Here is a 14,083-nt window from a genome sequence, read left to right as displayed (position 1 = left end):
CTGTTTGAATAAATGATAATGAATCAATAACTAAAGAGAACATGTTAGCACTGAGAATCAATAACAGTGTAAGCTAAATGCCAATCCTGAATTACATAGATTCACCTCATCGTTCCACATTTATATTTTTCCGAGAGTGACCACATTTTTTTCTTCTTATTGTTTGCCTACCCAGTGTTTGTAATTCTCATGGTTGATTAGAGCATGTACAAGATGGCATCAGCTAAAAAGTGGGCTAACCATTTTTAGGTAATGTAGTCTTTTCTTGCCCTTTTTCATAAGTTCATAGATAAGGTATTTTTGGCTAATTGGGGCAGAAATCCTGCTGGTTTCTTTGCATTCTGTGCTTTATTTACTGATGACCAACTTTATAACTCTCCAGGAGACCTCTTGTCAACACAGCATTTCTCATTGTGCTGGTACTGGTGCATTCCACGTAACCACAGGTGTTACCTGTGAAACCGATGTGCTAATGTAATGGCTGTTTTTATTTTAGACACTCTGGAGCATTCCCTTTAGATATAACAAACAATAGAACCTGGAGTGTAATTGCTGTAGTCTTCTTGCTCCCACCAGGAGGCCCTCTAGTGTTCAATTTACAAGATAAAAGTTTCAGCCAGGAGAAAACCTTTAGCTCATCTGTCCATGGGTATTCCCTTGGTGCATTTCTAATAACCCTCAATCCCATTTGTTGACAAGAATCTAATTAGTTCCTTCTTGAAATCTAATAAGCTTTCTTGCTCCATCACCGGGGTTTGTAATCTGTTCCCTGTACCTACCTCCTTTTCTCTCTATATTCTTTTGCATTCATGATCCTCTGTGCTTAGACTCTGTACACAATAGAAAAGTGTACGTAAATGAAGTTTATCCAAACCTTACCTAATTTTAAATGGAGACGCAAGAGAGACTGCAGATGCTGGAAATCTGGAGCAGCACACACAAAATGCTGGAGGAACTCAGCAGGTCAGGCAGCACCTATGGAGGGAAATAAACGGTCAACGTTTCGGGCCAAGACCCTTCATCAGGACTAGTGGGAACCAATTTTAAACGGTTCTATCATATCTCCTCTATGTCTTTTCATTTCAGTAATGCAAAATTCCAGTGTAGTTCCTCTTTATTTATTTGTTCATCATTCCTTCAGTTAAACCATGGAGCTTCTCTTTTCTAGGAAATGAATACCCATTCTAAAATAAGGAAAGCAAACCTCCACACAGATCTCTTGATATGGATTTACCAGAGACTCTCAAAACTTTAGAATACTGTTTTTCTGAAATTATATGCCATACCTTTTCTATGAACCCAACATCATGTTTGCTTTTTTTAAAAACAGCCCAGGAATATTGTACTGATAGTTTTTGTGATCTGTCCAGTAAAAATTTCATGCTTAATGCACATCAACTTTCTTCTGTTAATTATCTTAAACTTGTGTTTCCCTTTATTAAATTGATCTGCCATAGACTGAGCTGACGAGGCCTTTTTGAATTCAAAGGACAATGATTTTTCAGCATTTGCCGCTGCTCCCAATTTAATATTGTTTGCAGGTTTAGACAATTTGGACATGGTTCCTTTGTCTAAATAATTTTAAATGATCATCCGTGCTTTAATTCAGGACTTGCATTTTTCATCTGCAGAAGGAAGTACTAGAATTAAAAGTGTGGACTCAAAGATCAAACACTGCTTACGTAAATATGAAACACAGGCATTATTAATATATACCAGGCATGTGTATGCTTGTAACGTTTTTGGGATTATGATATATCCCCTGGGAAAAAAATATTAGCTTTGACCTTGGACCCAGTGTTTTGCTGCTGTGTGTGCAGAGGAAGTTATCGGATTAATGTGGATTTATTGCTTCAGTTACAAGTTCTGCAATGTGCCTTTAAAGGTCTTGCTGCAGCATACACTGAAATCAGGTGCACCACTACAGAATGCTAAGTGATCCAATACCCAACAGATCTGATCTGAAGAGCTAGTACATCTAATTGTGACTGATGATAGATAATTAAAACAACTCCATTCCATGCAGATTGCACCTGAAGTTTTCAAATATATTCAACCCCAAATAGATTGAACCTCTTTCTCATATACTTCCTCTACCAGGAGTGCTAACTGCTCTGAGGAAAAAGTTTGCTCAAATTTCTCTTCAGTACAGGAACATTTATCTACTGTTTCCACTGCTGCTACCATCCCTAATGGTGAAGGAGAACTTTCTTAAGAAATGAAGCCTTAAAAGATGTTGCATCCAAGTAGTTGTATTGCATGTCAAGGCCTTGACCATGGTTATGTAATTTATAAAATTTGACTGGACCAGATCTGAGTTTCTGATACAGACACTTTCACATCAGCAACCAGCCAATTCCCAATATACATTATTGTCTATTACCTGTCCATTACATATTGGGACCATGGATCTAAGTACCTTTACTCCAATGAATTATTTCCAGGATACACTAAGTATTCCATCCTTGGATGGGATGCCTTTTCCTATTGTAGATTTCCAATGGTATTTCAAAATAACTTGGTCGTGTTTGGCTGACTTAGCTGAAGTACTGAATATCAGTGAGCAAATTAAAGTGGCTAAACACAGTGGGTATGATTTTCCACTTTCGTAGATCTCTGATCACAGGGCTGTGTCACATATCAACTTTCCTGCCTCGGATGATTTAAGTATGGAAGATGGACTTCACAGTCTGCAGCAGGAAGTCCTGTTGATTTGTGGAGTTTTGTTGTTAAAGATCCTGAAACCTGTTACATGGTTAAAAAGGTAGGCAACCTTCATGTTGACTAATAATTTATTTTTAAGTAAGGTTTTCCCTTCTGCCCATTTCTATGTGAACGGTTATACAGGTTCTGTCAATTAAAGCAAATATCACTCAATCCCTCTTCCACCTTGGAATACTGAACACCTGAGGTTAGAACCTAGAATAATACAGTACAGGAACAGGCCTTTTGGCCCATGATGTCTGTGCCAACCCTGATGCCAATTGAGCAGAACAGTTTATCTGTTCAGCTTATAGACCTGGATTTTTATTTAGCTTTTCCAAAAGATGGCTAAAGAAAGTGGAAATTGAATTCTTATTTGCAATTCTGTGTATATGTACAATGTTAAGTGGACTGTGCACCAGGTAATGGTTGGGGGGGGGGGGGGGTCGCAGTCTGGTGGAAAGCAGGGGCGTGAGCATTTTCCCACAAGATTCTTGCATGGAACCTATGCATTCTAAACAGGATTTCTAAATAATCAGTACATTATCAACAAATGTAAAAAAAACTGCTCTCGTGCTGTGAATATTTAAGGTCTGGCTTCGCCATATCTGAAAGGCCTTTGCAGAATCTGAATTCTCAGAGCTGTATATATTCTATTTATCATGAAATGTTATTGTCATTTTGTATGTTAAAATTACATAGAAATGGAAAAGAAACAGGACATGGAGTCCATCCATTAATGCTATTTTCTTTTTGACTTTCATCATATAAGCATCTTTCCTAATCCAAAGTTTTTGCACTGTTTTCTAATTCCACTTTTCTGTAACTACTTTTCTAACATTCTTAAATCTTGATATGTTCTCTGCTTTGATTACAAACTCTAGCAGAGCTTCCAAATTTCTCAATCCTCTGTTTAAAAAGAAGTTTCTCCTCCTGCTTTCTAAGTTCTGCTAGCACTAAGGCCTGAACTTCAGATCCAAAGATATTCAAGTCCTTCAATCGCAGCTGAAATGGCAAGTAATTAGGTACATTTGGAATAAAACTGGGCTGCTGCAAAAACACCTTCACTTCAGGGAAGGAAATCTGCCATCCTTGCCCAGTTTGGCTAATATGTGAGTCTGGATCCATCAGTGTGGTTGACTCTGAACTAATCCCTGATGTAGCCAAACAAATGATCAGTTCAAGAGCTAATTATGCAGGCTGGCCAGTAGTGTCCACATACCAGCAACAAATAAAATAAGATGTGCTTTTTCATCTTGATCAAGCATAGCCTGTACTTACCAACTCTTTATTTTTAGCATTCTTATTAGACCACCCCTTAATCTCCTGCAACCCCAATTTAACAAATCTTTCTTTATAATTTGTATTCCCTCATATCAGGAAGCATCCCAGTGAACTTGTGCTGTACTTTCATCTCAAACTATATATCCCAATGTGGAGCTTAAAACAACACATACAACACCCAGCTGTGGTCTTTTAAAGTTTTGTATAGATTCATCATTACATCTACTTTTTTAAGTACCTTCTAAATGACTTGTCATAAAACTTCATCTTTTAATCCACGTGCTGCTACTTTTAATGACTTGTGAAGAAGAATGTATTCAAAATTCCATGTCCTCCAGCTTTTCAAAATCAACTGAGCAGCTTTTAGTTTTCCAGAATATATCACATCAATCTCTTTAATGCTTATACTTTGATGGTACAACATTAAAGGAACAGAAGAGATCTGTGGTGTCCATATACTCAGATTATTGAAGGTAGAAACCAGTTGAGAGAGCTGTTTTAAAAGCTTATGGAACCCTTGACTTTATTAATAGAGGCATGGAATACAAAAGTAGGAAAGTTATGTTGAATCTTTTATCATATACTAGTTCTGGCTCGTCTGGAGTATTTTGTTCACTTTGAGGACTGCACATGAGGAATGTTGCCAGGGCTTCATAGTGGTGCATGAGATTTACTAGAATGGCACCAAGATGAGGGACTTCAGTTATGTCAAGAAGCTGGATTTGCTCTTCCTTGAGTGGAGAAGTGCAAATTTGACAGATGTTCAAAATCATCTTTTTTTCCAAAGTAAAATAAACTGTCTCCTGTGACTGAAGACTAACCAGAGAATACAATTTTAAGGTGCTTAGAAATTAGGCAACATGATGAAACAGTTCTGATTAAGGGTCATTGACGTAAAACATTTACTCCACAGATGCTGCCTGACCTGTTGAGTATTTCTAGCACCTGCAGTTTTTGTTTGGATTTTTCAATGAAGAAGCAGTTATCTTGTTCAGGGATTTGTGAACTGGAATGAACAGCTGCAATGAGTGGTGAAAGTAGATTCAATAATAACTTTCAGAAGGGAATTGACAAGTACTAGAAGGAGAAATTACAAAGCAAACAACAAAAGTGCAGCTAATGAGCTAGGTATGATGAATTAAGTGGAGTCCTTCTTTGCTGTATCATTAAATGACACCACCATTTTATCAATATTCCCTTGCAACTTCTGTTTATACTTAAGATCTTTTGCCTTCTATTTGCAGATGTATAAATCTGACCATCACACCTCCTAGCCCCATATCCATATCACTGAAGTACTGTGAGTGGAATTAATCTGAGTAGCTAACTTTAATGTCAGCTCTGTTTTTCCTCACTAGCATGCAACTACATGAGTTAGTCTGTCTACCTTGTTTAATATTAATATCACATTGGAGACTGGAAACAAAGGCAAACGAGGTAATTTTTGATTAAATTTATATCAGGCCTTGTTGTACTGGCCCTTTGGCCCACCATGTTGTGCCGACCTTCAAACCACTTCTAAGACTATCTAACCCCTTCCTCCCATATATCCCTCTATCTTAAATTCCTCCATATGCTTATCTAACAATCTCTTGAACTTTCGGAATATATCAGCCTCCACCACCACCCCCGGCGGCGCATTCCATGCACCAACCACTCTCTGGGTGAAAAGCCTCCCTCTGACATCTCCCTTGAACTTCCCACCCATTACCTTAAAGCCATGCCCTCTTGTATTGAGCATTGGTGCCCTGGGAAAGAGGCGCTGGCTGTCCACTCTATCTATTCCTCTTAATATTTTGTACACTTCTATCATGTCTCCCCTCATCCTCCTTCTCTCCAATGAGTAAAGCCCCAGCTCCTTAAGTCTCTCCTCATAATCCATACTCTCTAATCCAGGCAGCATCCTGGTAAATCTCCTCTGCACCCTTTCCAATGCCTCCACATCCTTCCTATAATGAGGTGACCAAAACTGGACACAGTACTCTAAGTGTGGCTTAACCAGAGTTTTGCAGGGCTGCATCATTACTTCGCGGCTCTTAAACTCGATCCCACAACTTATGAAAGCTAACATCCCATAAGCTTTCTTAACTACCCTATCCACCTGTGTGGCAACTTCCAGTGATCTGTGGATATGAACCCCCAAATCCCTCTGCTCCTCCACACTACCCAGAATCCTGCCATTTACCTTGTATTCCGCCTTGGAGTTTGTCCTTCCAAAGTGTACCACCTCACACTTCTCCGGATTGAACTCCATCTGCCACTTGTCAGCCCAGCTCTGCATCCTATCAATATCCCTCTGTAAGCTTTGACAGCCCTCCACACTATCCACAGCACCACCAATCTTTGTGTCATCTGCAAACTTGCTAACCCACCCTTCCACCCCCTCATCTAAGTCATGAATAAATATCACAAAAAGTAGAGGTCCCAGAACCGATCCCTGCGGGACACCACTAGTCACAGCCCTCCAATCCGAATGCACTCCCTCCACCTCAACCCTCTGCTTCCTACAGGCAAGCCAATTCTGAATCCATACGGCCAAGCCCCCCGGATCCCTTGGCCTCTGACCTTCTGAAGAAGCCTACCATGTGGAACCTTGTCAAACGCCTTACTAAAATCCACATAGACCACATCTACTGCACTACCCTCATCAATCTTCCTGGTCACCTCCTCAAAGAACCCTATCAGGCTAGTGAGGCAAAATCTTCCCTTCACAAATCCATGCTGGCTGTCCCTAATCAGTCAATGATTCTCTAAATGCTCATAGGTCCTATCTCTAAGAATCCTTTCCAACAGCTTGCCCACCACAGACTTAAGGTTCACTGGTCTGTAATTCCCTGGACTATCCCTACTACCTTTTTTGAATAAGGGGACAACATTCGCCACCCTCCAATCCTCCGGTACCATCCCTGTGGACAACGAGGACTAAGATCCTAGCCAACAGTTCAGCAATCTCCCCCCTCGCCTCACGAAGCAGCCTGGGGAATATTTCGTCAGGCCCCGGGGACTTATCTGTCCTAATATTTTCTAACAGCTCCAACACATCCTCTCTTTTGATAGCTACATACTCTAGAACATTACCCTTACCAACACTGTCCTCGGTGTCATCAAGACCCCTGTCCTTGGTGAATACTGAAGAGAAGTATTCATTGAGAACCTCACCCACTTCCACAGCTTCCAGGCACTTCTTCCCACCTCTGTCTCTAATCGGACCCACCTTTACTCTAGCCATCCTTCTGCTCTTCACGTACGAGTAAAAAGCCTTGGGATTCTCCTTAACCCTACTCGCCAAAGCCTTTTCATGTCCCCTTCTCACTCTCCTCAGCCCCTTCTTAAGTTCCCTCCTTGCTACTCTATATTCCTCATGAGCCCTGTCTGATCCTTGCTGCCTACACCTTATGTATGCTGCCGTCTTCTTCCTAACTAGTTGTTCCACCTCCCTTGTCACCCATGGTTCCTTCACCCTGCCATTCCTTCTCTGCCTCACTGGGACAAATTTATCCCTAACATCCTGCAAGAGATCCCTGAACATCGACCACATTTCTATAGTACATTTCCCCACAAAAATGTCACCCCAATTTACACTCTCAAGTTCTCGCCTTATAGCCCCATAATTCACCTTTCCCCAATTAAATATCTTCCCGTCCTCTTTGCTCCTATCCCTCTCCATGACAATGCTAAAGGTTATAGAGCAGTGGTCGCTGTCCCCCAAATGCTCACCCACCGATAGATCTGTCACCTGACCCAGTTCATTACCTAAAACTAGATCTAATATGTCATTCCCTCTAGTTGGCCTGTCAACATACTGTAACAGGAATCCATCCTGTACACACTTAACAAACTCCACCCCATCTAAACCTTTGGCACTAAGCAGGTGCCAATCAATATTTGGGAAGTTGAAGTCTCCCACTATAATAACCCTGCCTCCCAATCTGCTCCTCAGTATCCCTACTGCTACCAGGGGGCCTATAGAATACTCCCAGTAGAGTAACTGCTCCTTTCTTGTTCCTAACTTCCACCCATATTGACTCTAGAGAGGATCCTTCTACATTATCCACCCTTTCTGCCGCTGTATTAGTGTCCTTAACCAGTATCGCCACCCCCCCCCATCCCTTTTAAAACACTGAAAACCAGGAATATTCAATATCTATTCCTGCCCTGATGTCAGCCATGTCTCTGTGATAGCAACAATATCATAGTCCCATGTACTTATCCAAGCTCTCAGTTCATCTCCCTTATTCCTGATGCTTCCATGGTATTCTCTCAATGAAGCTACTTAGGCCATGTTGGCCATAACACAGATCACTGGCATTATTATCTATTTCAAGCACTAGAAAGCTTGCTGCCTGGGAGAGAACTCTCCTGAAGCAAATTTTGGGCCAGATTCATGAAGGAAGATCTTTGTGGAAACTAGGGTAGTATAGACACAAACATTCATACCACAAAAACAAATGAGGCAAAAACAGCGAGGAGGAAAAATGAACCTAAGGCAAAGACATTTGTCAAGGGAACAGTAAAAACAGGAGTAAACCATTTACCCTCTCAAATCATCTCTACCATTTAGCTATATTGTGGCTGACCTGCACCAACATCCATCCTCCATGGTTCCATAACCCTTATTGACAACATCTATCAGTCACAATTTTGATTACTCTCTACAGTTTTTTGGGGAGAGAGTGCATGTTCACAGAAATGCAGAAGATTCTTTGTCTGAGTCTCTCCATCCAGTTGTGAGAATTGCCTTTGGAGATGAGGTGTAATGATCCAAGGCATTTAACAGTATACATTTTAGATTTGTCATGGATGGAAGCCATGTGACAATCCAGATACAGATAACTATTATTCCTTGCCTGTTTCCACTTACTCCTCCTCACCAGTTTGTTTTTAATCATATAGTAAACACTTCTCTGTCTTACTAGCTATATGATGTTGGTGAGCAGACTAAAGAGATGCTGTCTTACTCTGAACCACATGCAGTGCTGCCAATCTGCTTACCCTGTGAGATTTTAGTTTGTAGCTGTGTGAACATGAAGCATTCAGGTCCCTATGCTGTAATCGTGCTTGTTAATTTTCTGCATTTTGTAAATAGCCCTTTGAGGACCGTCAGCATTAATGAACAACCTCCTGACTCTACAATGGTCCCAGCATGTATTGAACTGAGTGTCAGAGAGCTGGATGTTTATTTAAATAGGTTTTATGGTATGATGTCATCCTCTTTTCCCATGTGATCACACAGCACCTGGTTTTGGTCCCACCACACCAGAGCTGCATTATGTGCCCTATTATTAGAGCACTCAATCAGCAAAGTTCCTGTCTGAATTGAGTCAGAGTCATTATGGCATAGAAGGATGCTATTCAGCCCATCAAGTCTATACCTTCTTTGTAGACCAGTCCAGTCAGACTGATTCCTCTGTGTTCTCCCCATAGTCCAGCAAGTATATTTCTGTCATGCCTTTCCAATTTCCTTTCGAAATCATTGACTAACAAACACATTTTTACTGTAGATTCTTTTTATACAGGTGACTAATTTCTGTAAAAGATGTGTAAACAGAAATATGATAGATTCATTAATAAAATTCATTAATCATACTGTAATCTTGTAAGAAATTATTTTAAGAACAGAACAGTACACACAGGAACAGGCCCCGCAGCCCACCATTTTCTCTTGACCAACAGTGAATATCTGGAACAGATTTCCTACATTTTATAAAAGAGCTGGATGGTTTTTGGTTAGTAGTTAAGACTAGTGAGATGATCAAATACTCTACAGAATATTACAGTAGCTTCTGTCCAGCTAGGACTGTGAATGCCTCTAATAATGTGAGGTGTGTCCACAGCAAGGGAATTACATGTATTACATAGGAGGAAGGTGATTGATGTTAAAATGTTGAGGGATGTGTTCCATCCCTGAATCTGACACTCCCCTGCCCTATTCCAGATTGTCCTCTCACTAATACTTTCTGAAGGAGGTTTTGAAAACATCCTTGAATCATTTCCTGTGTTCTGGTAATCTTTTGGATTGACAGACCTCTTAATAAAATATTTGCTTCAAGAGTCTGCGGGCAATGTAGCCTGCTCATTGGAGCAGCTGGAGTGTACTTAGCGCTTCAGTGCTGGGGATGTCAGTTTGGGAGAGAACTTCATCTGAGATACCATCTAATCCAAAGGCCTTGTTATTGTTCATTTGGCATTTGGCCATTTTGACTTCTTGTCAGAATGAGGTGACAGTGAGATTTATCCAGATAGTTTGCTGTTGAATAGAGTCGGGGACCTCGTGTGAAGGACAGAGTCACAGTTGAAGAAATCCTCTTCCAACAGGAGCTGACTGCCTCTCTTTCCCTGATAAATTTACCTCATTTTTTGTCTCTTAATCAGGAATGTGGATGTTTGAGTCATAAGATAGCCTTGCCAAAGCTGAAGAATGACTGCATGTCATGTTATCAGTGAGTTACTGGGTCTCTGGCACACTCCCCACCCACAATCTTATTGTTATCAGGATTTCTTGTTGGACCTTGACCTTCAGGTGACTGTAAACTGTTCATTTTCTCTTCAGGCATAGTGGAATTTCCAATTCAAAAATGCATTATGCATGTGGTTAATTAGTTCCTGGATCTTCCAGTCATTCTCAGCAAACCAGTAGAGAGGACAAGAGCCTCTTCACAGCTACTAACAATTATGGTCGTCATGGCAGTCCAGATGCTGTGGAGACTCTGTGGCTGCTGTTGGTTGGGAGTTGTTAGGTTGTACGTGAGGTGCTGTATGGGAAGAGCTTTCTTTGCAGGGTCTTTGAAATCTTTGACATTGATTTTCTTGTTTCAGTTGCTACCATTATTTTGGTGCCAGAGTGATGGAGGAAACAAAGACAATTAGGATGTTGTCAGTCCAATAGTCTCTGATACTTGCCATGGCCAGGAGATGCAGACATCCTTGTGAACACTTAGTTTGGATGATGACGTTATCTCACTGGTGCCTGTTGGTGGTGCTGCTATAACGTCCTCTCTTTGTCTCTCTGATGAAACAGGGTATGGTTATAACAAGACCATGGTCCAAGGATTTTCTCAGGAAGAGAACCAAAGAAGTTAGCTTTTCCTACTTCTTGCCAACCACATGTTGCCAGAAGATTTCACCTTTTCTGACCCTGGTATTGAAGTCACCCAGAAGTCTGATGGAAAAGCCACAGTCGCTTCCCCATTCAGACCACAAACAATAGACAAGGCCTGATAAATTCAGAGAGCCCAATTTACCTATTTAAAAAAGTGCACGCTAGTTTTAGCAGATATATTTCTCAGAAATTGTATCTTACAGGAATAACACCAGACATCAGCAAGTGTATTTAATTGCCCCATAGACTGAGGTAGCTAGCCAATGATAAAATCATCCATTTTGTAATGCTGTGCAATTTTCTTTAAGAATATGGGAAATAGAAGCATGACCAAGCCTTCTGGCCCCTCAAACTCACTCGACCATTCAAAAATCCATGGCTTGATTAATTTTCAGCCAGCCGCCAGCTGCAGTTGAATACTTCGAGTAACTTTATTCCCATTTCTAAATATTTGCAACAGTACAAAATGACAGGGTAACTCCAGATTACTGCATACTGGCCTGATTCCATAGTGCAATGATGTCAGACCCCTGGAGAAAGCTTCTTCCTCAGACCACATCAGCTTAAATCCAGACTGAATATGGCTGTAGTACAACACACCTTGGTTAAGTTGGATTTTCACAGTATCTAACAAACTAAGCCAAATCTCATTTCAGTGATTTGAAAGTACACCACCTGCAAAGGCAAAACATTTCAATTGAACCATCTGGGAATGGAAACCTGCCAAAATACTAGGAGCTAAGAATCTAGCAAGATTGAGGAATTGTTAAAAATAAAAGCACTAGAGAAGTTGAAACTGATAAATCTGAAGGACCTGATAATCTATATCACAAGAGTTTTGAAAGAAGTGGCAATCAGGTTGGTAGATGCATTGGATATCACCTTTTCAAAATACTATGGAATCTGGAATGGTTCCTGCAAATGGAAGGTAGCAATCAGACCCCACTACTCAAGAAAGGAGGGAGAGAGAAAATGGAACTAGTATCCTACATCAATAATGGGGAAATGCTGGAATCTATAATGGAGCATGTAATGGAGAACACCTGGAAAGGAAGAGTCAGGTTGCACAGAGTCAGCGTAGACTTATGAAAGTGAAAAGAGTTGATTAGTCCACTGGAATTTGTCGAGGATGTGACAAGTAGAATAGATAAAATGGAACAAGTGGATGTGGTATTTTTAGCCTTTTAGAAGGGTGGTGAATCTGTGGAATTCATTACCACAGAGGGCTGTGGAGGCCACATCATTGGGTGTACTTAAGGAGACATTGATAGGTTTTGGTGGGAGAAGGCAGGAGAATGGGGTTGAAAAAAAACAGCCATGATTGAATAGTGGAGCTGACTCAATGGGCTGAATGGCCTAATTCTGCTAAGGTCCCACACTGAAGTTGGTCACCAAAGTTAGAGCATATGGAATTGGGGGTAATATACTGATATGGATTGAGAACAGCAAACAAAATTCAAGGAGTGGGAATAAGTGGATCTTTCTCAGGTTGACAGGTTGTGACTAGTGGACTATAGCAGGGATTGGTGCTTGGGCCCAAACTATTCACAATCTATATTAATGATTTGCCCGAGGGGACCAAATATCTCATCTCCAAGTTTGCTGATGCTACAAAATTTGGAAATTAGATATGATAGTGAGCAGGGACAAGTATGTAAATAGGCCTCTAGACAAGCTCAGAGAGTGATTGAAGACATGGCACATAGAACATAATGTTGAAAAATGAGACCATCCACTTGGGTGCATAACAACCAATCTGCTGGAGGAACTCAGTGGGTCGAGCAGCATCTGTCGGGCGAAAGGAATTGTCCATGCTTTGGGTCGAAACCCTGCATGAGGATTGAGAATGGAGAGGGGTTAGCTGATATAAGGAGGGGGGGGGAGGGTGGTAAAACAGAGGCTAGAGGTTGGTGGACTGGGTGGGTGTTGAAGGATGGCAGGCAGATCAAGCCAGGTAGGGGAGGGGGGAGGGGTAGAGTTGGGAGACATGATGGAAGCAGAGAAAAAAAAGGAGGAAACTGGAGACAGGAGGGGGTTGGGAAGGGTGTAGGTGGAGACAGCTGCTGGAAGGAGATAAGCAGGAACACAAAGGCTACCAGTGCTGAAATCTGATAAGTAAAGGAGGTGATAATGGGAACCATTAGGGGGAGAGGTGAAATCAGATGGAACCAGGACCAGATGGGGAAAGGTGGGCAGAACTGGTAGGTAGTAGAGCAGAAAAGATTTTTTTAACTGGTGTTTGAAAATTTTTAATTTCAAAGGGACCCAAGTATCCTTGTCACTGAAAGCTAAACGTGTAGGTGTAGCAAGCAATTAGGAAGGCAGATGTTGGCTTTTATTGTGAGAGGGTGAGAGGACTTGGTTACGCCAGTGAAGATGTCACTGCAATTGTATAGGGCCTTGGTGAGGCTGCTCCCTAAGTACTGTGTGCTGTTTTGTTACCTAAACAAGAATGTAGCCACCATAGAGGGAGTGCTGGTCCCTGGGAAGGCAGGTTTGCTATATGAAGAAACATTGAGAAGACTAGGTCTGTATTCTCCAGAGTTTATAAGATATAAGATTTCTTTATTAGTCACATGTACATCGAAACACACAGTGAAATGCATTGTTTGCGTAGTGTTCTGGGTGCAGCCCGCGCCAACATAGCATGCCCACAACTTCCTAACCCATACATCTTTGGAATGTGGGAGGAAACTGAAGCACCCGGAGGAAACCCACACAGACATGGGGAGAACGTACAAACTCCTTACAGACAGCAGCTGGAATTGAACTCGGGTCGCTGGCACTGTAATAGCATTACACTAACCGCTACACTAGATGAGAGACCTCATTGAAACTTTGAAATTCTTACCGTGCTTGACAGAGTGGATGCAGGAGGGATATATCCACTGTCTCTGATTAAGAAGTAAACTGTTTAGGATTGAGATGAGAAATTTCTTCAGACGGTGAAGAACATCCAGAATTCTCTACCTACATGTTTTCTGATTATTAAGGGAA

At 41.3% G+C, this 14,083-nt stretch overlaps 1 protein-coding gene and 1 long non-coding RNA gene across 4 annotated transcripts in view; one reads left to right on the top strand and one right to left on the bottom strand.

Annotated features, from left to right (window-relative positions):
• The window catches only part of dlg3 (discs, large homolog 3 (Drosophila)), a 212,469-nt gene that overhangs the window by 148,389 nt on the left and 49,997 nt on the right, over nt 1-14,083 (top strand). The gene's annotated exons all lie outside the window — the stretch shown is intronic.
• LOC127573079 (uncharacterized) lies at nt 905-14,064 on the bottom strand. The gene is made up of 3 exons (XR_007956749.1): nt 13,938-14,064; nt 9,360-9,514; nt 905-975 (listed from the first exon to the last, which is right to left on the bottom strand). It is a non-coding gene; the product is annotated as an uncharacterized LOC127573079 (long non-coding RNA).

This window comes from Pristis pectinata, chromosome 8 (genome assembly GCF_009764475.1).
Source record: "Pristis pectinata isolate sPriPec2 chromosome 8, sPriPec2.1.pri, whole genome shotgun sequence".
Taxonomy (NCBI): Eukaryota; Metazoa; Chordata; class Chondrichthyes; order Rhinopristiformes; family Pristidae; genus Pristis; species Pristis pectinata.
The sequence above is the reverse complement of the archived record's forward strand: the minus strand, read 5'-3'. Positions and strand labels throughout refer to the sequence as shown.